Consider the following 23,591-nt stretch of genomic DNA (forward strand, 5'->3'; position numbering starts at 1 on the left):
AATCCCCGTCTTATGGTTCAGCGCTCGGATAATCACTTGAACCATCAGATCCTGCCGGAAGCGATGATGGCAGGGGAGCGGAGCTTATCCCCACCCAGGACGGGACCTAAACTAATGGTGATGAGGTGGAGGAGGGTGAAAACAATGGAAGTATACCAAAAATGAGAGACAACTGAGCGGGCTTATAAAGCGGAGGCTGTATCATGAATGGATGAGATGCCTGATAGAACGAATCCCGTGATGTTCCTGCTAGAACTATGCTTATGCTTACATTGCTTCACTCAGAGCCAAACAGAAGTTCGAAAGAGCTGAGCAATGGCATACTGTTTGCTAACATTCAGACACTGGCCACACTGCTGGGGGAGGAATTTAGAGGAGCATTTAAGTATGAGGATGCACAAGACTGCATGTAAAATATAAACTATTATTACATTAAAATGTGTTATCAATGACTTTATGCCTCATTCTATGAGTAGAATTCACCTGAGATCAGTAAAAGAAGCTGTTATACCACTCGATGATGTTTTAAAGTAATATATATATATGCAGTAGATAATGTGTAATTTGTAATGTTTACATTCTGCATTCATGGTGCTAATGCACTAACATGCTATACTTGGCCATAATATGCGCCGGTTACACTCTTTTATTGTAATTTATGATGACACTTATACTACTGCAAAGATGGGTGTATAAAAGAGTGTTAATGGGCAAAATACAGAGAAAAGAATGATGATAGGCATATCTTACTTTGGGCAGATGTGCAACTGGCTTTCGGCTGCAGATGGCACATGAGTGAATGGGCACTTGAGAATTTGAGTGGATTTGATACCTTATGTAGACTAATTAAATGACAACAACAAAAATGCATGACATGGTCTTTGAAAATGTCATTATGCAAACGATCTTTCAGATGACGGTAAGTTTGCACCAGCTCGCTAATAACTCTGCATGCTGGTGTGCTCATGTTAACTGAACTCGACTGACAGGACAACATAAACAGAATTAGTTATTGGCCTCAAAGTAGGTGGGACTCCAGGTCACCGATGACATGGAGCTGTTAAAAACCACCGAAAGAACTAAAAAACACCTTTGTTTTTGGCAGATTTTGTTTGAAATTACATCACACCTGTTTTTTCTTTGATTTCCTATTAAGTTTGCCAGGGCCTTAAAGAGATACTGTAGTTCACCCAAAAATGAAAATTCAGTCATTGTTTACTAACCCCCTATGTTCTTATAATCCTATATGACTTTCTATTTTTAACACAAAGGGAGAAATCGTGAAAAAAACGTTGTGCTCAGTCATACAATGGCAGTTTATAGTGACTACCACTTCAAGCTTCATAAAGGACACAAAATTATAATTCAGAAGTCTAATAAATTATTATATGTGACTCATGCATTGTTTTGAAGGCATACGATAAGGTTTGGTGAGAAACAACCCAAAATCTAATGTATTATTTAGTAAAACTCTTGACTGACTATTATTGTCCTGTGCACGTTCATGAGAGTGCGCGAGAGCAACAGTTACGCTGCTCCTGCTCATGAGATGGGGTGTTTAAGCAAAACTTTGTTTTGTTTTTGTTTTTTTCTAAAAACAGGTCTACCACAGCGATAGAAACAACCAAACACAACACAGCTGCGCACAAACCAGAGAACAGAACTTACAAAACGTGTAAATTCCATAAACTGCAATTGTGCGATATCACTGAGCACAATTTTTTTTTTTCACAATTCCTCCCTTTGCATTAAGAAAAAGAAGGAAAGTCACATGGGGTTATAACAACACAGGGGCGAGAAAATGATGAGAAAACTAATTTTTGAGTGAACTATCCCTTTAAGTGTCCAAATACTTTTTGGGGTCACTATATATTTTAGTTTTGTTTCCAAAATAGCTGACAGATGTCCCTGAATTTAACTTTCTTTACCTTCCATTTTCTATACTTTCCATTGGCCTGTTTTTTTAAAGCTATTTTTGCTTATCTATTCTATTTATGCTCATTCTTTAGATGAAAAACATGCTGATTTTACACAACATGTTTGGCCTGGCCTATCTACCTCTTTTTCCCTCTGACACCTTTTTTCTGGTCTCATCATCTTATAGAGTGGTTTTGGAACATCAGCTGAAAGCCTCAGTTTGTTATTATAGTAGCTTTTCCTCACTCCCTGCATTTAAAGGATGGGTCTCTCAGCAGAAAGGTGGACATATCTTTCTTCACTCAAAGGAAACCACTATCCACTTTTCCCAGCTATTATTTTTTTTATTTTTTCCTTTTTCTCCCAATTTGGAATGGCCAATTCCCAATGTGCTAAGTCCTCATGGTCATGTAGTGATTCGCCTCAGTCCGGGTGTTGGAGGACAAATCCCATTTGCCTCTGCATCTGAGATTGTCAACCTGTACATCTTATCACATGGCTTGTTGAGCATGTTGCCATGGAGACATAGCGTGTGTGGAGGCTTCATTGCATCCACACACGCTATGAACTCACCATGTGCCCCACTGGAACGAACCATATTATAGCGATTATGAGGAGGTTACCCCATGTGACTTTACCCTCCCTAGCAACCGTGCCAATTTGGTTGCTTAGGAGACCTGGCTGGAGTTACTCAGCACACCCTGGGATTTGAACTAGCAAACTAGTGAACTCCAGGGGTGGTAGCCAGCGTCTTTACCACTGAGCTACCCAGGCCCCTTCTTCCCAGCTATTCTTTAAGCCTGTTGCTCTGTTCCAAAATCTAGTGAGCTGCCTATATAGACTGCATTTTAAGGCATCATAGACATGCTCTTTATGCAATACATATATAAGTCTCAAATATCTTATTCATGTACTCCTGGAACTTCAAGTGCCTCAAACCTTATGCCTTTCCTTATGATGGGGTTACTGAATGAACCCTTAAAAGTCTTTAAAGTTCTTGCAGAAACTAAGAGTATATTTCTTAGAGAACTGAAAGGTTGCCTCGAGGTTCTTCAGTGGGTTCCGTCAGTGTGGCATCTGAGGAACCCTAAATGGTGCCTCGAGAATCTTTAAATTTTTCCAGTTGTTTTTAGGCAACTCGCTGTAATCATGCTGCCTTAATTAAGATTCTAAGGCAGCATCACATATCTTCTTTGTGGAGAAGGCAAAAAAAAAAAAAAAAAGAAAAAAGAAAAAAGTTAATTAATAAAATCTCATTAAAAATGTATTATTTTACCCAATATTTGTGTGTGCAGTGTATGTAATGCTCATATGCTTGAGCTGAAGTTTGTGGTCTCAAAGGATTTCAGGAAGAAACACTGAGAGGGTCCACAGCTTCAACATTTATCTCAATTTAACTTAATTTAGTTAACTTAATTAGCCTGTATTATATAAGACTTTGTTCATACAGCTTTTGCACAGTCACAGATTGTTGAATAAAATCTTCAAAATTTTTACATACAGTTTTACCATATTCCTTTATTTAAAATAACAAAATTTTCAGATTGTACTTTGTTGGGACAATAAATTCTGACTGCCATTATGTGATATTGTGAGACCATTATGATCTATTTGTACTGTGTGCTTTACATAGTCAGTCATTGATTATTATGTAGGCCTTTGGCAGCTTTTCACTACAAATCACATGGAGTTGTCTTTTTAGGAGATACCACTGGCTCAGAAAGAACATCTTTCATTCCATTTGAAATAATTACCATTCCAGACTAATGATACAGTAAATGGTTTCATATTACATACAGTTCTTCTCCTTTTTTAGAGCTCTTACTATATTCAGCTTGGACTTACTGTCCTGTTCACTTGCTTGGTTTCATCGGACTTCAGCAGAAGCCAAGAAGAGCATTGTCTCTGAAGGAGGGCATCATCAATCACACTTTTAAGATAATAACATTCTGCACCTGAACTCCTAATTATCCTGCAGAGTGCCTGCAGCGTGGCATCATTGAGAACATTCACTGCTAAAGCTCCACACACATTTATAACGTGTCAGCGGAAACAATAATTTTGGCTGACCAAATTAATGAAACAGGCAACGTTCACAGTGAGTGTTTTGGATCGACAACCAGATAACAGTTGTGACTGGACACATTATCCAATACATGAAGAAGCCAACAAAAGTGGATTGAATAATATTAGTCACATATTCCCTGTTGTTTGTTTTTACTTTTATGTTGAAATTCTGGTTTAGTTCCCTGTTCCTGTTCCTGTTAGTTTTATAGTCCTTTGTAGTTTCTTTTCATGATTGGTTTTCCCCTGATTGTTTCCCCAGGTGTTCCTCATTCCCTTGTTTTCCCTTGTGTATTTAAGCCCTTGTTTTCCCCTGTATTTTTTTTTTTTTTTTTTTTTTTTTTTTTTTTTGTCAGTCTTCATCTGTATTATGCTGTGCTTTGTTCCCTGTGTTTTGTTTCATTATGTTCTGAGTTACCTGGTTTACTTTTGTTTTATTAAAAAAAGGCTGCATTTAGATCCTCATTCCTCTGCTGTCTTGTCACAATTAGCATGATCTGGCAACTGAAGTCAATCCCCTTCTTTAACTTGCAATGTAATACCTGTAAACATAGTGACAGATAACAATAGCAAATATATCAGAACTTTGTATTGCATATTTAAGGCTTTAATTTTTATTCTTAGGGGAGCTCCTGCTGTTTTCATTGTGGTTCCTGGTTCTGTTTCTCCCTCCACTGCCCAAACAATTCAAAGGAGTTGTATCTCACTGTCTGACCACACAATACCCTTATTTTCTTGAGAGGTTGACAGACCTAACATTAGTGATTTATAGTGAAAATAAATTACCAGTGAATCACATAACTGGTTTTTGACCAACACGATCATACGGAAAGTCAGCATGCTATTTCCGGAATTTCCGTTACCCTAGGATCGGCAACAGTATGCCAACTCACTGACATGCCCTATCTCCCATTGTTAATTTGGAACGGCTCAACATCAATTACTTTCCCTCGTGGCTCGACTGGTAGTGCATTGCATCAGTTTCATGAGAGACCACAGTTCAATCCCTATTCAAACGAGGAAGTAATTGCGTTTGTATAAACAATCACGAGCATGATAAGGAGGTTGCATTTTTGTCCCCAACATTGCATTTTGTCTCTACTAATGGTTAAGGCTAGATTTGGGTTTTGATTGGGGGATAGATTCAATGAAATAAGCATTTCTCCTCACTGTTTTACACCCTGTTCAGCTGAAAACAATTATTTTTACAACTGGCTTCTGGCGACCTCTCCTGGATATAAATGGATGTCACACTTGTTTACATGCTCTGAAACACTTACCGCTTTAGCATCTGGAGACAGTGTTTTCAAATTCTGTCAACATATACCGATTTTGGCTAAAGAAAAATCGGCACACACTTGTCAATTTTTATGTGAGATCAGGCTGTTTTTGACTACAGTTGAATATGGACTTTGTAGTTACTGCAATATTCACTCTGTTTTCTCTGAATCTGAGCATAGTTGAGCCAATTGGTTACTGAGAAAATGAAGTCATTGCCATTACTTAACTGAATTTGCGAACGTTTTTACAAGCAATTTAATTTCTTTCGTTTAGATTAAGTCATTTTCACTGAGCCAACATAATTTAGTTAAATTAGGTCAAATCAATGTACTATAGTTGTTTTAACCAGAGCATGTGAGCGGAATGTAGCAATCAGAATTTCACTGGAGCGAGGAGCGCGTTTCACGAGACTCAGCTGAGCTCCAGCCACTCACGAGGCGCTCACTTTCCGCTCCTTCCAGAATGTGCTTCATTTCTCATGTGGCCACATTAATATGTGTGTGCTTTTAGACTGACAAATATCTGGTGTTGGTGGCTGTATTAGTTCCAAAATTTTAAACAGTGGATTATCAGAGATGAGGCAGCGTTTAAAAGCTGATGGTGACAGGTGCCGATTCCAACAACAGACTACAGTGAGGTGAGAGCACACAGGCAGTTCAAAACACAAATTAGTTTCCCAGACATACGTCTATAAAGTTAAATAATTTTATCTGGCTACCGCGGACTTCTGTAAGATTTATTGTCGATTCGCACGGGATAAGCGATGTCTATAAATCACAGAGATGAGTGTCGAATACACTTACACACTGCTGTCACGTTTAACTGACCCATCAGAAAAGGTGTGCTATTTAGCTGTGCAGATTAATTATGAAGTATTAAACATGTACATATGCTGTATCTGGGATTATTAGAAGAAATTGACTGGAATATCTGGCAAAATATAACAGAACTATAGCAAGCCAGTAATCCTACAGTACACTCTTGAATTAAAAATATAGACAATCTTTTCACATTATGCAATCTTATCTGTCCCTCTGGAAAATATGTAGCGAAAACGCCGGGCTCAATACAATTTTTCCCATTCACTTTGCTCAAATCATAAAATTACTATTTGTCCTTTTTTAATTTTCCTAATCAAAATAAATCATGCTTGTTTGTTTCACATCCATCAGTCCACAACAGCAAGCGTTGGATGAAGTTTTTAAGCACGTCTTACATTTTCTGGTGTCTTCTCAATGACCAACATCCACTTCAGACACTTGGTGAACTTTAGAAACAGTGAGTAAAAGGGTTCACAGGCAGGACAGTGCAGATTCACTGGCTTTTTACTAACATATCAATTCACACGGGATAAGAGTGGGGTTATTTTTACCAAGTGTTTGATAAGTAAAAGACGCTATTATCTTCACTGGCGCAGGAACGCACAGCTCGCAAAAAGTCCAGAAAATTACTGACATGAATGATTAGCACAGGATTCAAATCAATGAGAAGCTCTGGTAATTAAGCTGTTACATTACCCCATGTCCCCATATAAAATAACCCCACCCAAATAGGGAAGAGAAAAAGGCAAACTTTTAAGTAGCCTACAACAAAGCATTGGTTGTGCAGTTATTTGCTCCATGAAATATTAGGTCGTATGCCAATATGACGAGGGATTTTTTTGTACCTGATGCAAAAAAATAAACAAGAATGTTGACGAAAAAATTATGTCTAATTTCTTTCTCATTTCATGTCGCTTCGCTCCAACATCGCTCTCACTCATGAGCGAGGAGTTTGAACTTGAGCATTGGAGTTGAGCGATCACACATGAGCGAATATTTGAGCGGAGCGACATCTTGCTCCACTCCGCTCACATGCTCTGGTTTTAACTCAACTTTATTCGATTGGTCAAACTCAGTATAATAATATTTAATTTAATAAAGATGTTCAGATGTTCCATTTTCCCTCTAACATTAAATGTAAAATTTTTACTCCACTGATGGTTAGGTTTAGGGTTGGGGTTTGGAGTTAGAGTTAATAATATATGCATTCCTCTTCACTCTATCACATTTTTTACAGCTAAAAACAACTCGCTTTACAACTCGCATTTGGCACCCCTCTATGGCCAATTTGTCCCCCGAAACTGAAGCTCACATGTACCCTTATGTTCAAAAACACTTCCCGCTTTGGTCACTGGGGGCAGTGCTTTAAATTTCGGTAGGCACAGACTGACTTTAGTTCAAGAAAGTCAAGTTACTGTTTCCAAATTCACTGTGAGATCAGGCTGGTTTACCTTATCAAATGTGTCCTAAATCACCATTAATGATTTAGGATGTTTTGTGACAGACAATAAAATCGAGAAATTGATGATTTCAGGAAGACGTGCAAATGTATTTTAGTGGAAAGAGAAAGAGAGAGGAAATGAGAAATTGATTTAATCGCAAATGTTCTCATACATGCGAATGAGTCAAACTCGTTTCTTGACAAATTGCTGTCTTTCCTGGAGTGCTTATTAGGGATGGGCGATACCACTTATTTTCTTTTCGATCCGATACCAAGTACTTTTAGGCCAGTATCGCCGATATCGATACCAATACCGATACCTCTAATAAATTGGATAAAATTAGTAACTTAAATTATACATTTTTTTATATACTTATAGGCCTAAGCAGAAAATTATTAGGCTGCTTTGTTTACCTTTTAAAAATGTGTTAGTATAAGCAACATATAAAACCACAAAATTAACCATAGATATTACTATATGGTTACTATTACTAAAACCAAGTTACCATATGGATACTACAGTAATGCTGTAGCAAAACCATGGTTAATTGTACCAAAACCTTGATTACTGCCAAAAAAAAAAAAAAAAAAAAAACATGGTTACTACAGTCGTGGTTACTAGTCATAGTTAATGCAATATTACTACAGTAAATCCATGGTAAGGTTTCATAAGAGTATCATTTATTAACGAGGATTAAAGATCATTATCAATGTTTTAAAACCTGAATATAAATAAGCCTATAAAAATGGTCACACAAGGCCATTATAATACATGTCATGTTTGTCATTACTTGGTGTGAATAACTCCAGATGCTGTTTTTCTGTCATTACCTCAGGGAAGCACTGCTCCCTCTTTGAACGAACGCTATGACTGAAAGGGTGAGTGCTGTCTGCTAGTGTATTTTAGCATTTCTGCGTGTCAAGATGAGCGGAAGAAAAAATAGTTCCGGTGCCATGCAACAATTCGCTAATAGAATTCTTTTTTTCCACTTCGAAGCTTATGAGATGCATTAATATTCATGTAATCTAAATAATAAGATCACTTCTATATTTTTATGTGAGGATCGATATTCTTGATACCACATCAGTATCGGAAGTATCGATCCGCCCATCCCTAGTTCTTATACGTCCATTCAGTGTCATGTAATGACCAGTGTGTGGTGTTTTAAGCAGCTCACAGTGGCTTCACTCACTCAAACGCCTACACATGGTGCTGAAGTCTCACCAGAAGCTAACACTGAGCGGATGCTTGAATCCACACTAATGTAAGTGGGGTTTTTTTTTTTGTCCTCTGCCCACTCGTACCAACGTTGCTTGGCGACCCTCTTTCATTTTCCCCATGCTGTTCAGAGTGTAATTATGATAGTGTGCACCATTGTGTGTAATTACGCATCAGTGTTTAAAATTACGTTTGAGAGTTTGATGAAAATATGTGCGTATGTGTTTGTATGTGAGTTAGAGTTTGATTTTGTGTATGCTCAGGAACTGTCCTCTGACTCAGCCTCGCACAGAAGATAATCGCTGGGTAGCTGCATCCTGCCACCATGGGGAGGGAGATGGCACAGCTCAACAAGTGAAAGTGTAAATAAGACCCTAGAGAAAAACACCTACTTACAGGAGGTGTGCATGCCAACTCTTTTTTATTTTATTTTTTATTTTAGGATATTGTTGTGTTGGGCAACTGTTCTACTCCATCGTTCAATTAAAAGGGATAGTTCACCCCAAAATTTAAATTCTCCCATCATTTACTCGCCCTCATGCCATCCCAGATGTGAATGAATTCTGCTGAACACAAATGAAGATTTTTAGAAGATTATCTCAGCTCTGTAGGTCCATACAATGCAAGTGAATGGTGGCCAGATATCTGAAGTATCTTTTCCAAAAAGCATATAAAGGCAGCATAAAAGTAATCCATGTGACTCCAGTGGTTAAATCCATATCTTCAGAAGTGATATGATAGGTGTGGGTGAGAAATAGATCAATATTTAATTCCTTTTTTACTATAAATCACCACTTTCACATCTGAAAGTCACATGTGGCACCTGTTTAGTTTCACTTTCAAATCCATGTGATTGAATTCAGCCGACCTGTGGTGGCACCATCACAAAGGTAGTGTAAATTCCAGTTCTGCCCATGTCTTCTGAGGAGTATAAAGTTGTATATACATGTTGTATACATGATCTGTCAATATGTTAATATTTTACATTTCAGTGTCAATCCAAATGTACAAAAATTAATTTTAAGTATGAATACCTAAGAATATGAATGAAATTACCCTGATTGAAATGACCTCTTATACCTATAAGAGCTCAAGAGCACAGCACAGTCAAGGATTCGTTTTATGTTTTCTAGCTCACATTTTTAATTTACCGAAATAAAACTCAAATGCTCCTTTACACTTAAATTGACCTTTGTTATAACATATTATATCACTCTGATATCCCAGGGGTTCTCCAGTTTCCAGCACATACAGTCCACACTGAAGAAAGAGGAGATTAGGACTTGAAATATGCTCAGATTTTATCTCTCTTCATTTGATCAAAATATAAATGCTAATGTGTACATACTGGGGGAACAGGCTTCTTTTAGATTGCCTATAAATTCGGACAAAATGCACTGAAGTTTTTGTTTTGCTAAAGTGTTGATTTGGTGATATTTCTCCTGTTTTCATGCATCTCTGAAATTCTTGACCCAGGAGAACTTGGCTGGTCGAAGAGCATTGATTATTGGTTAAAACTAATAGTGTTTTAGACATGAGATTGTTGCCAGCTAGGTAAATTTATAAAAATTGAAGTGCACCTCTGCAAGGTTGTTCAAAATACTCTTTTTTTTTTATTTATTTTTTTACGGTATGCATGGCAGAAACTTCACAAAAACAATGTGGTTTTGATTTCAGAGTTTATGGAAATGGATCAGGGAACTTGTCACCAAAGTGGAAGAGACTCGGTGACAAGTTCAAATTAAACAGAAGCTATATAGCGCTACACTAGCTGCTTCTTCAGTTGTATAAATTAGGCTTTACCTACTAATGTCACCCTCAACGATTTTAAATTGGAGCAGCACATATTATATATATGCAGGCTTTATCCACCTGGGGTAAAAGTTAAGCTTTTTCCATTGTATAAAATAGGCTTAAGGGGCAAAGCTTTCCTCAGTGTGACAGAAAAACAGAACTTTTCTCTTCAACACTTATAATTACCTCTTTTCTGTCTGCAAAAAAGAGATTCATTAAGTCCATGTTCTGAGGATTGCTACTGAGTCGAAAGTTCTGAAAGAAAAATAATTACATGAGATATCAATAGATTTCTGGCTCTCTTAGTCTTCAGAGTATTCTTTCCCCATGAGATGGCCCTGTCTTTTAGAAAACTATCTAGCTGCTTGGTGGATCTTCTGCAATGGTCCATTCATCTACCTCTCTGCATTCTGTTCATCTTTAAACATGCAGCCCAAACACTCACACATTTATCTGCCTCTGGAAATCTGTCCACCGTGAGTTGAAAGAAAAAAGACCCAGTGTCAGTCAATTTGATTTGTGTGCTTCACAGATAGGTGGAGCTGCACTGTATTGTTAGATCAAGGTTCACTACTGAGCATCTGGCAGCTTATATTTCTTTTAAAATCTGCTGCAGAGTAAATATAACCAAGTGGTATTGGTTTAAATTTGTTGTAGCCTATACTCTTTGGTTCAAAAGCAGCATTCTTTGATTCCTTGTGTAATTAAACTTTGAGTGCCCCATGGCTTTCAAGATGCACATCATAAGAAATAGGTAAAGTTCTGTTTTAAATTACCAAAGCAACAAGCCTGTGACAGACTTCATTAAGAGAGTGACATCCTTTGGCTTTTATATAATTTATACTTAATTTACTACTTTATAATGACACAAAGCAAAGCCAATGTTTCAAAGAATCTTACAACATTTTTTATGCTATTCTAAAACTGAAAACAATAATGTGAATCACATGAATAGCACACTTGTCACGTAAGACATTTCACACACACACACACACACACACACACACAACGTAGTATTTGGACACTTTCTGGTTTTCAAACTTAGTAGATGGACATGTCCATAGTAAATGGGATCAACTACACTTCATAACATGCAAGGACACATGGGAGAAGTGACTTCATACATCCACAAAAATTAATTTTATTAATATTATAGACATTTTATACATGTAGCTTAATACATACTTTAATATATACAGTATATATATACAGTACTGTGCAAACGTTTTAGGCGCTTGTGAAAAATGTTGCATAGTGAGGATGTCTTTAAAAATAATGCCATAAATAGTTTTCATTTATCAATTAACATCATACAAAGTCCAGTAAACATAAAAAAGCTAAATCAATATTTGGTGTGGCCACCTTTGCCTTTAAAACAGCCCCAATTCTCCTAGGTACAACTGGACACAGTTTTTCTTGGTTGTTGGCAGATAGGATGTTCCAAGCTTCTTGGAGAATTCACCACAGTTCTTCTATCTGTTTAGGCTGTCTCAATAGCTTCTGTCTCTTCATGTAATCCCAGACTGACTCGATGTTCAGTGTGGAGGTCATGCCATCTGTTGCAGGGCTCCCTGTTCTTCTATTCTAATCTTTTCTATTTGCAAAAGTAATGTTTGGAAGTCTAAAATGTATTTTTCCTATTGACACACTAAAGCTGAAGATATAAATAACCATCTTAAGACAAATGTTATGGTGCCTAAAACTTTTGCACAGTACTATATATATATATATATATATATATATATATATATATACATATACGTATGTATGTATATATGTATGTATGTATATACGTAACAACGCGCATGCTCATTAGCTATACAAGAGAAAATTGCGTTTTTTAGCATTATCTGAGGTAAAGAATTTATGATTCTTGTGTTGTCAGGTTTTAATTCTGATTTGAAATATGTCCTTTGATCATAATCTTGACCAACCGTTTAGGAGATTTCGGTCTTTTCCCATTCAAGTAAATAGGAGCTATACTGGCATGACTGGAAATAGCCTCCCGAGAGCGTTCCAAAGATGGCCAACAGTGGACTGACTTTCTAGAAAGACTTTGCATAAGGTGTTTCCCAAACCACACATTTGTGCACTATTTTATGTTATTTTGAAGTGTAAGTAGTGTGAATATTATGTTTACACTGAAAATGCAACTAAAAGAAGTGTGCTTTAAGTACCTGGATGATGCACTTTTTCAACCGTCAAAACGGAGTGTGGAATGTTGGATACTTCATGCACTCAGCACACGTGGCTTGCCGTACATAGTGGAAGGGGCGGAGTTACTGGCAGCGATGGTGATCTGGCAAAACAAACTGTAAACTAAAGCTGCAAGCAGCGATGAATGGGCCCTCGCACCCTGGTGCACGTTGGGGCTGCTGTGGAAGGGGAATGTCACTTAAATGTTGTTAAGAGTTTATCACATGTCATTTCCTGTTGCCAGTAGGTTGCGCTATGACTATAACTGAATATTGGCACATAGGGGTATTCAGGCCGGGACTCTTATAAAACATGTAAAGTTTGGAGCAGATTGGACATTTTATGTTTGAGTTATAACAACTTCCTTTTTCATGGCAAAACATCGAAATTTGTCAGGATGCCACGGACACGCCGTTCAAAAAAACTCAAAAGCTTCGCAATTTAGAATCGCCAAGTCCTTTAGATTAGACTGACCGAATATGATGTTGATCTGATTTAATCTCTAGGAGGAGTTCGTTAAAGTACGAGGCCTGGAAATGGCAAAAACCGAGCAAAAATTTAAGAGAAAAATCACAATGGCTGACTTCCTGTTGCGTGTAGGATATGGTTCTAAGAGACTTTGTTGTACGTGTTGACGTTACATATGCCTACCGATTTTCTTACATGTAGGTGAAACGTGGCATGAGGGCTGCTTCATTGAAATTTTATAGGTGGCGCTATCGAGCCATTTTGCCACAGTTAATTCTAAAACCAGTATCAGATTTTCCCCAGTTTTGAGATGTGTGCAAAGTTTCATGAGTTTTTGAGCATGTTTAGGCCTCAAAAATGTGACTCGTTTCATATCGAACTTTGTCAGGCTACCACGGACACACCCTTCAATGAAAACTCAAAAGCTTCGCAATTTAACATCACCAAGGCCTTTGGATTAAGACTGACTAAATATAATGTTGATCTGATTAAATCTCTGGGAGGAACTTGTTAAAGTACAAGACCTGGAATTTGCTGTTGTCAGTAGGTGGCACTATGACTATAACTGAATATTGGCATGTAGATGTATTCAGGCCGGGACTATTATCAAACATGTGAAGTTTGGGGCAGATTGGACATTGTATGTATGAGTAATAACGACTTCCTGCTTCATGGCGAAACATCTAAATTTGTCAGACTGTCACGGCCACGCTGTGCAGTGAAAACTTAAAAGCTTCGCAATTTAGCATTGTCAAGGCCTTTAGATTAGAATACCCAAATATGAAGTAGATCTGATGAAATCTCTAGGAGTTCGTTAAAGTACGAGGCCTGGAAATGTAAAAAAATTAGCAAAAATTGAAGAGAAAAATCAAAATTGCTGACTTCCTGTTGAGTTTAGTGTTTTTTGTAGGTATTGGCATGTTACACATGTGTACCGATTTTCGTACGTGTAGGTGAAACTTAGCGTAAAGCGCACATCGTTGAAAGTTTGTAGGTGGCGCTATCGAGCCATTTTGCCACACCTAATTCTGAAACCCATATCAGATGTAAATTTTCACCACTTTTGATGCGTGTGCAAAGTTTCATGAGTTTTCGAGTATGTTTAGGCCCTAAAAAATGCGATTCATCTGGAAAAAAAAAAAATACAAGCATAGAAGAACAATATGGTCCAAGTGCTCGGGCCCTAATATTGGAGAATATGACAACTAGCGAAACTTCTGTGAAGACAGCACCTTACAAAAGTGAGTTAAATGCTTCACCATCATACCATGCTGTGTGAATATGTATATTATTGAGATATAAGTGTTGAACTGAGGGTGGATAGCACGCTAAAGCTAGTGGCAACACAACGCTTGGGTTTGAAACGTCTCTTCCGTCAGCGAACGCTTCTGTGTAGTTAAAAAAACATTAAGTGTTCCATTTGGGACGATACTACACTTTGAAAATTCATACACTACTACATGGCTGAGTGCATAGTACATTTTGTAAGTGCATAGTGTATAGTGTGTCGTTTGGGACACAGCTATCCACAATATTCCTTCGTCCCATGACGCTTTGTGGGCGGGACTTCCGGCCAAGAGTTTAAGCAAACCTATGTACCAGCACAACTTTAAAGATGACAGAAACTTGGAAACAATCAAAAACATAATTAAAGCGATGTAATATTGTTCTTCCCCGTCTATCTGTTATTAATGATCGGTGGGATGATGAAAATATCATGCAATAGAAGCATTTTAGTAATTTGTTGAGCCTTTGTGTAGTGATGAAGAAACTATGAACAGGCTAACCTGGAAAGCTCCGACGCCTGTCAGTGTTATTCATAGCTGTAAAGGTTGGACATATTTTATTGAGGACTGTAGATAATTCTGTTTATTTTAAATCAGATAGTGATTGTAGTCAGAACCCGAAGAGTCCGTTCTAGTGAGCTTGTGTACTTAGGATCCTCATTCATTACAGACTCACGAGATGATACGCTTATGCTGCTGTTATTGTTTAGATAAAATACAATTCTTTTGAGGGAGATGAGTGCGTAGTATGCTCATTCTAGCGTTATAACTGTTAGTTTACGCACATAATCTCCGTATCTTACTGCTAGCCTAAACCAGTATGAAATGTTTGGTGTTGCCAGAACGACTGACCCTGTTCAGAGACAGAATGACTTTACTTTTCTTGTCAAGGAAATAAAGATGCACTAGCAGTCACACAGTAAACTGTGCCATACAGAAAGAACCACATGTAATATAAGTAAATACATTTATTTGGACATACATAATAAATACTGTTCACACAAAATCAATATTCTCTGTTTAACAACTTTGAAACAATATGTATTATTAAAAGCACTTTACAAATAAATTTCATTTATACTGAATAATAATGTCCACATTTTTATTTCAAATCAATTTGTTTTTTCTTTCCCTTAAGGGAAGACATGGACATCCTGCAAATGAAGGAAAAATGCAGGGCAAAGGGAAATCAAATTACAATTCATTTTAAACGTCATAAAACTTCTCCTACTATGTCAGATCTCATAGTGGTTTTCCAGTATAGAATTAACACACTGAGCATCACAGAATGAAACCAATAAAACATCACCACAATTCATTTAACCAGACTTATCTGGAAGGAATAAATAACACTGTTCGTACATTTAAAGTTTCTAATGAACTTTCAGCACATGTACACACACACACACACACCTGTTGCCAGAATTATTCCTTGGTTTTTCCAAACAGATGTTCTGAAGTCAGTCCTTCTGTAGGCAGCCTGGTGGATGGAGCAGCATTGGGTGGAGCGCTGTTTTTGCGGGTGGTTTTTGATCTTAACATTATTGTTTTAGCCCAAACTTTAGTTTTGCTTGACAGCGATTAACTACACACATTGTCCGAGAAATTTTCAAAAACATTTTACAATGTTTTAAAAGCAAGAATCTCACAGTAAGAAATGCTAGCTAACTGCTACGACTTTACACAAAACAATACTTCCGCTAGCCAACCGGATGTTCCGCCCACTTATCAAAATACAGTGGACTCGCTGAAAATATTGTGGATAGACTTATATTGACAGAATTTTTAAATGGGCCAGCAGAATGCTCGTTAATTCAAACTCCGACTGTCAAAAATTTAAAATGTAAACAAACACACACAAGGCCTGCCATGTCATTTCTTTAAGTTACAATACAAAATCTATCAGTCTATCTTTCTTTCTGAAAGTTTCATCTGAATGACTACTTGACTATCTATCTTTCTATCTATCTTTAAAACTTTCAGACAAAGGCGGTCTGTCTTCCATGAAAAGAGAAATAATGTTTAATGTGCACTGGGATTTTTTTTACCTAATTAGGTCAGTATTGGTTATGTCTGGAGTGATTCTGTAAGTACAGCCTGCAGTGTATGTAAACTACCCATTCAGTCGATGTATTTCTTCCCATTTTTTATTATTTTTCTGTGCTTGAAAATATTTGAGAGAGACAGAATAAAAAGGACAGAGTGAAATCCAAATTGATTGAGTATAGCCAAAATGTTGCTGCAGACATGTGGCAAACTATATGCAGCAGGGATTGTGGTTGTCCCTGAACACCACGATAAACATCATTAGCCCAGCAAGGGCTCAGGTGTGTTTTTCTGGAGAGAGTTCTTGAATTCTCAGTGCCTCTGACACTGATAAATTCACTCATATACTATACACAAATACTGTATAAAACACAGATGCTGAGGCAAAGCAAATGGGCATGCTTATGTGCACACATATGTGCATTAACAGAGATCAGACAGCTTCCAGCTGAAGCACCTGGGGCCTCAGGATCACAAAAATTCAGTAACCTAAATCTCATTGCTCACTTTACACCATCATATTACACTATATTACTTTATAATGACAGACGTTTTTTGTTCCATAAAGCATGAATCTGATTTAGTCTGTTCTGCTCAGATTATGGATAATTTTCTGTAAAGTAATCATAACAGTCCATCAAAACTATACTCTGAGTCTCTGACTACTTGCACATACACATACACACACAGCTTCATTAGAAACACAGCAGGGAGGACATTGTTACAGTAAACTCCATGAATTGACTGTTATAGTAATACATGCATTTCTGCCTGCAGTAATACTGTAGTCTTCTGTTTCTGTAGCACAGCTTCACAAATGCAATGATACTGATGTAGTTTCTATCTTTGGAGAAAGATCCAAAAGTTGTCAGTTAATGCTTAGGTCATTACAAAACGGAAGCTCATCATCTCAAAGGGAAGATAATGCAAATGTTTATGACAGATCTGATGCAGTGAATGTGAATTGTTTCATTGACAAAATGTTTCACAAAGTATTGTTAAAAAAATAGGTTTTATCTGTTTTAGAGTGAGCCATGACTGGAGTAATGATCTATCGCCGGTAATGACTGTGGCATTTTACTAAATAAACGTGTGTTTGTGTGTGTACATACACTGATCGGCCACAACACTAAAACCACCTGCCTAATATCGTGTAGGTCCCCCTCGTGCCGCCAAAACAGCTCTGACCCGGCATGGGCTCCACAAGACCTCTGAAGGTGTCCTGTGGTATCTGGCACTAAGACGTTAGCAGCAGATCCTTCAAGTCCTGTAAGTTGCGAGGTGGGACCTCCATGGATCGGACTTGTTGGTCCAGAACATCCCATAGATGCTTAATCGTACTGAGATTTTGGGAATTTGTAGGTCAAGTCAACATCTTAAACTCTTTGTCATATTCCTCAAACCATTCCTGAAACATTCTTGCAGTGTGGCAGGGCGCATTATCCTGCTGAAAGAGGCCACTGCCATCAGGGAATACCGTTGCCATGAAGGGGTGTACGTGGTCTGCAACAATCTTTAGGTATGTGTCAAAGTAACATCCACATGAATGCCAGAACCTAAGGTTTCCCAGCAGAATATTGCCCAGAGCTTCACACTGCCTCTGGTGGCCTGCCTTCATCCCATAGTGCATCCTGCTGCCATCTCTTCCCAGGTAAATGATGTACCCGGCCGTCCACATGATCTAAAAGAAAATGTGATTCATCAGACCAGGCCACCATCTACCATTGCTCCATGGTCCATTTCTGACACTCACGTGCCCATTGTAGGCACTTTCGGCGGTGGACAGGGGTCATCATGGGCACTCTGACCGGTCTGCGGCTACGCAGCCCCATACGCAGCAAGCTACGTTGCACTTTGTGTTCTGACACCTTTCTATCATGGCCAGCATTAAGTTTTTCAGCAATTTGTGCTGAACATTTCTGACCATGTCTCCTGCCTTTCTCCAGACAATTTAAAAAAAATTTAGTATGAAGTGTGTTTGTGTTGTATACTACAAACTACTGTGTTATTTTAGTCTCAGAAGTCTTGTGTTTCTTCTAAAGAACGCTTATAATTGTTCAGTCACTCCTCTTTATTTTGAATCGCTGTCCTGTATAATCCAATACATTTTAAGTCTGTTTGACATCAATACAGCGGCTTTAATTCACTTATTATTCATTCTTTAATTATTAATTTAGAAGTGTAGTGCAGTCAGTGGAAGCCTGCTATAAGGAATTACTGGGGCAGTAATTTCTTCAACACTATCAAAACTACTGTCCGTTTTGGCCAGATGAGGTGGTGTTGGTGCTCCTGCATACATGCTTTTAACAAGAGCATTAGTCTAAATATTATAAATAATTACATCATTTATGTGGTTGGCTAATGGAAGCACCTCTCTCTCAGGTGTAAACATACAGCATCCTTACTTTGCTCCTGAGCTACTGTATAACCTAGGATAAACTCAGCATGGCCTAATGAGCTCTTTTGCTTTAAGAGCCACATTTGGCATCAGGAGGCACAGCTCTGTTTGATACTGTCTGTGTGGATTGGTCACATTGTGGAAGTTCACACAGAATTATACATTACAGGCTGTTCCTTACATCCTGTGATGGGCACAGTTACATGAAAATATATTTAAAATAAAAATACAAGACCTCAGTTTAAATTTATCAAAATAAAATACTAAATACTGTGTGGAAAAAAAATTGTCAAAATAAAATGCAGTATTTTGTATCTTAAAAATACACAAAATACGTGTAAAATTGGCCATTTAATGAAATATCACTATTAGGCTGAAATCTATCTGGACCGAATCTAAAGAACATTTTGGTGTAGTACCAAAAAGTAAGTTGCAACGCAACATATACGTTGTGTTCATGTACTTCCAAAATCCATCACATTTTTACACTGACCCCTTTAATTCAGTAACAAACATTAAATTTTCTTTCAATGCAACAGAATTTGGTGGAATTACAATCAAAATATAATGCTTTACACACTTGGCTAGCTAGCTAGTAAATACACAACAGTTGCTAACACCAACAACCGATTAGCTAGCAAGACTGACTAGCTAGCACTAATGTCCAGTGCTAGTGCTAATGCTATTTTCCCCTTGCCAGTACTCTTTTATTCCTTCAAGTTAATTGAAGACAAATCTGAATGATGTTCCATTTTAGCTTGCTAGCTAGCGATCTAGCTAACGATAGCTAGTGACCTTGCTAACAATAGGTAGACAGCTCACGTGCATGAAAGTTGGGGGGCATGCCTGAACTAGTTGATACAGTAAATCAGCAGCCTAATAAAGAGGTTGACTGGCACAAAGTATTTTATATATTTTGAAAATACACAAATATCAAACTTAAATGTATTAAGATACTAATTAAATTTTTTTCAAAGACTTTAAAATACAAAGTACAAAATACTATTTTGTATTTCAAATACGTATATGTATCTGAAATACTGCCCATCCCTGCCTACATCTGTGTAACACTCCCCTTAATTCTGTCGTTCGGACACACTTTATTATCTTTAAAAAAAAAAATTGCAAAACAAAAAAACACTGTTATTCTTATGCTACGTGTTGTGTATGTGCTCCACTGTTTTCTGCAGTGTGCAATGCTCCATTTGTCTTTGATGCAGCCTTTTTGTTTTTCTGTCCTTTTAATGTCTTTTTTCTTTCTTTTTTTTTTCTCATTAGTGTTTGTAGATATTTGAATGGAATTTTACTTATGTTTTTGTTTGGATAGACAGTAAAATGTACAATATCAATGTCATCTAAAGCGTAAGAGATTTTTCGTACTGTGTATGCAGCTTTAGAGACGTACAAATCTTTACGAATCCTCGAACACTGGTCGGAACTGAAATCTTTTGAACCTTTACAAGTACATCACTGCAGGTAAACAATTTCATAGTTTATTTCCATATTCGTTTTTAGATATTTTCAACATTAATTTCATAACATTACTTTTGTAATTGTAATTTCTGAGTAAAGGCATTTATGCCACCTTTAAACAGCAGCTTTAAACAGCCTGTATAAATGCACCCTATTGTGGTATTTATGCTACTTCAGATGTAGCTTCTCTTTAAAGATTGCTACAATCAGTGAGAGACAGGAAATCAAGGGGTTAGAAAGTGGGGACAGGGAACGGCACATGAGCATGTCTCCCATGAGACTGCAGTCCTTTTAATTTAATCTTAAACATTTTTTGTACTTGGTCTGACCAGAAGCAAGCAATTATTTCTTGTCGTCTCACTGTCTAAATGATAGATAGCTTTTCCTGCTATTCTGTCAATTATAACAAACAAATACAGATGTGGACTCAAACTCCTGCATGTTCACCCAGAGGCTCATAGACTTGCAAAGACACACGTGCATTCAAAAGCAGAAGGGATTCGTTTTCTAAATTACGTTTTCATTACAATTATTAACATAGGATATCTGTTATTTTATGTATGATTCGGAGGGGATTGGACTCTCTGTAGTTATTACCAGTGGCACCAGCAGCTGTACGGCCTTACGCACTGTGCGTACCATGAGTGCTCCGACTGACCTGAGAAATATTTACCCTCAAAATATTTAATCAGTCATAAAGTGTGTCCCTTGGCTGTTTGAAAGAACTAGCGATGACCAATTTGCAAATGAATAATTCTTTTGAGTCGGTTCTTTTCAGTGAATTGGTCAAACAGCCTTACAAAACTGTCTGAATCGATTCGTGATAGAGTACAATTCGTTCGGACCGCTCTCTCACGGAATCCTTTAGAGTGGTTTCCCACACAGTAAAACAGCATCGGGATATTTACGAATACAGCACTGAATACGGTGGAAATTTACCTACAATCAACTGAAACAAAAGGCTGTCTTTTTGAGAGGTAACTTTGAGAGGTAACTTCAGCTAGTGATGTGTCATGTGAACAAGGGTCTGTTCAAACTGAACGTGTTTTTGCGTCCGCTCACGCTGTTTTTCAATCGTTTTCCACGTAAACATTCGCTAGATGGATGTCTTTTGACAACTGCGTCATGTTTCACTGTGTTTTTAGGATCTCTCATGGGAGTGCTGCATTTTTAGAAGTAGTTTTAAGTTAAAAAGAACTTCAACTGATAAAAATGCATCTTGAGACACCTGCGTTCTGCTCTATTCTTTGTGGGGCATTTTGCTTTTTTAGCGTGAGAACGCGTCTGTTCTGAACAGTTAGTCACCAGAAATAAATGCTTTGGCGTTGTTTTTGCAAAAAAAAGAAAAAAACCTCCGAGGGGAGCATGCCCCTTGACACCCCTAGATATAAGGTTGTTCAAGGCACATTTCTGTGCATACCCTCAGATGAAATCCTGTAGGCACACATGGTTATTACTAAGATGAGAGTATCTGTTGTCTGGATGTGGCTGGTATAGAATGTCACGTAGTATGGATGTGTGTATCACAAAACTCATTAATAAAAACTATTATTATGAAAATAATTAAAAGAAGGAATTAATTTAGGAGAGGATCATACTCTGATCATATCAGACTCTGTTACTACCGTGGCCATTCTTAAGAGTTCATAAACCGACTTCTTATTTATTTCAGTATATTTTTACATCGGATGGGATGCTTGAACCACTAACTTGTTTACTTTAACTTTGTTATTTTACCCAGAAAGTTGGCAAAAAAAGGTGAAAATCCGTAATGGAGCCCCTGGCAGCAAAACATGAAATTTAGCACGGCCTGGGTAGCTTAGTGTGTATTGACGCTGACTACCACCCCTGGAGTCGCGAGTTCAAATCCAGGGCATGCTGAGTGACTCCAGCCAGGTCTCCTAAGCAACCAAATTGGCCCGGTTGCTGGGAAGAGTAGAGTCACATGGGGTAACCTCCTTGTGGTTGCTAAAATGTGGATCTCATTCTCGGTGGGGCACGTGAAGTGTGAACTTCACACGCGCTACGTCTCCGTGGTAACGTGCTCAACAAGCCACGTGATAAGATGCGCGGACTGACGGTCTCAGATGCGGAGGCAACTGAGATTCGTCCTCCGCCACCTGGATTGAGGCTAGTCACTACGCCACCATGAGGCATTCCAAATTGGGGAGAAAATAAAAAATAATTAATAATAAAAAAAAACAAAAACATGAAATTTAGCTTTAGTTATGGTATTCAACGAAGTTCAAAATATATGACAACTGGAAAGTGGAAAAATAAAACCAGAATCACAAAAATGTTTCAGACGACACCTGAGTTAGCCGAAAAGGTTTGATCCATATGTTTTTTTTTTTACAGAAGCTGTATGAGAGAGAAACATTTAAACATTAAGAACATCTGTGAAACACAAATTTACCTGACCTCAGAGAAAACTAGTTCCTTTCTGAATAGGGCTGAGACATGCTGTTTTATTACTGAGATAAGTTTGCTAGTTCTGTCTCTTCTGTGAGGTGAAATCTTTGCTTCTGAGAATGTAACTCATGTGACTGTTAAGCCATGTCATTGTCTCTCCTTTCACCAACGGTCTGGGTCTTGAAAGGGGATTGTACTATGTCCTTGGTCACGTTCTTCAACTTAATGTTGTTTCGAACTGTCACAAAGTGATAGATGGATCCTTGAAGACTAATGGTAAAGACAGGCTCTATATTAAAGAACATGCTATACAAGTTCTTGTGCGCTGGATACAGTTGTGCATTAGCTTTGTGTAATCTGTCATGCAGTTTTATTATCAACAGCACAGTGAGTCTGTTATTATTCTGCACCTTCATTCTCTGGCCTTGATGCAGAGAAATAAATTCATACTGATAGTACCACAGAATGCAGAATGCATTTGCTTGCATTTTCTCTCGCTTGCTCGCTCGCATCCTCATTTTTTTCTCTCTGTCAGCACTTTTCTATGTTCCATGCACAAGTTTGTTGCTAATCCCAACCCACTTCATATCAATAAAACGCATTAATAAACCATGCATTTCCAATCTTCCTGATCATTGTGCTCACTCAGCTGTTGTTACATTCTTGAGGTAGAGTCACAGAACCGTGTTTAAGTTTTAAAACTGTCCAGACTAAAGATATTTGCATTACAAGTATGTAAATGCAAAAGCAAATGCTTGGGCAACATATTGCACTT

General features: G+C 37.7%; 1 protein-coding gene across 4 annotated transcripts in view; it reads left to right on the plus strand.

Annotated features, from left to right (window-relative positions):
• The window catches only part of kcnab1a (potassium voltage-gated channel subfamily A regulatory beta subunit 1a), a 131,423-nt gene that overhangs the window by 62,420 nt on the left and 45,412 nt on the right, over positions 1-23,591 (plus strand). The gene's annotated exons all lie outside the window — the stretch shown is intronic.

The sequence above is a fragment of the Myxocyprinus asiaticus genome, chromosome 18 (assembly GCF_019703515.2).
Source record: "Myxocyprinus asiaticus isolate MX2 ecotype Aquarium Trade chromosome 18, UBuf_Myxa_2, whole genome shotgun sequence".
Lineage (NCBI taxonomy): Eukaryota > Metazoa > Chordata > Actinopteri > Cypriniformes > Catostomidae > Myxocyprinus > Myxocyprinus asiaticus.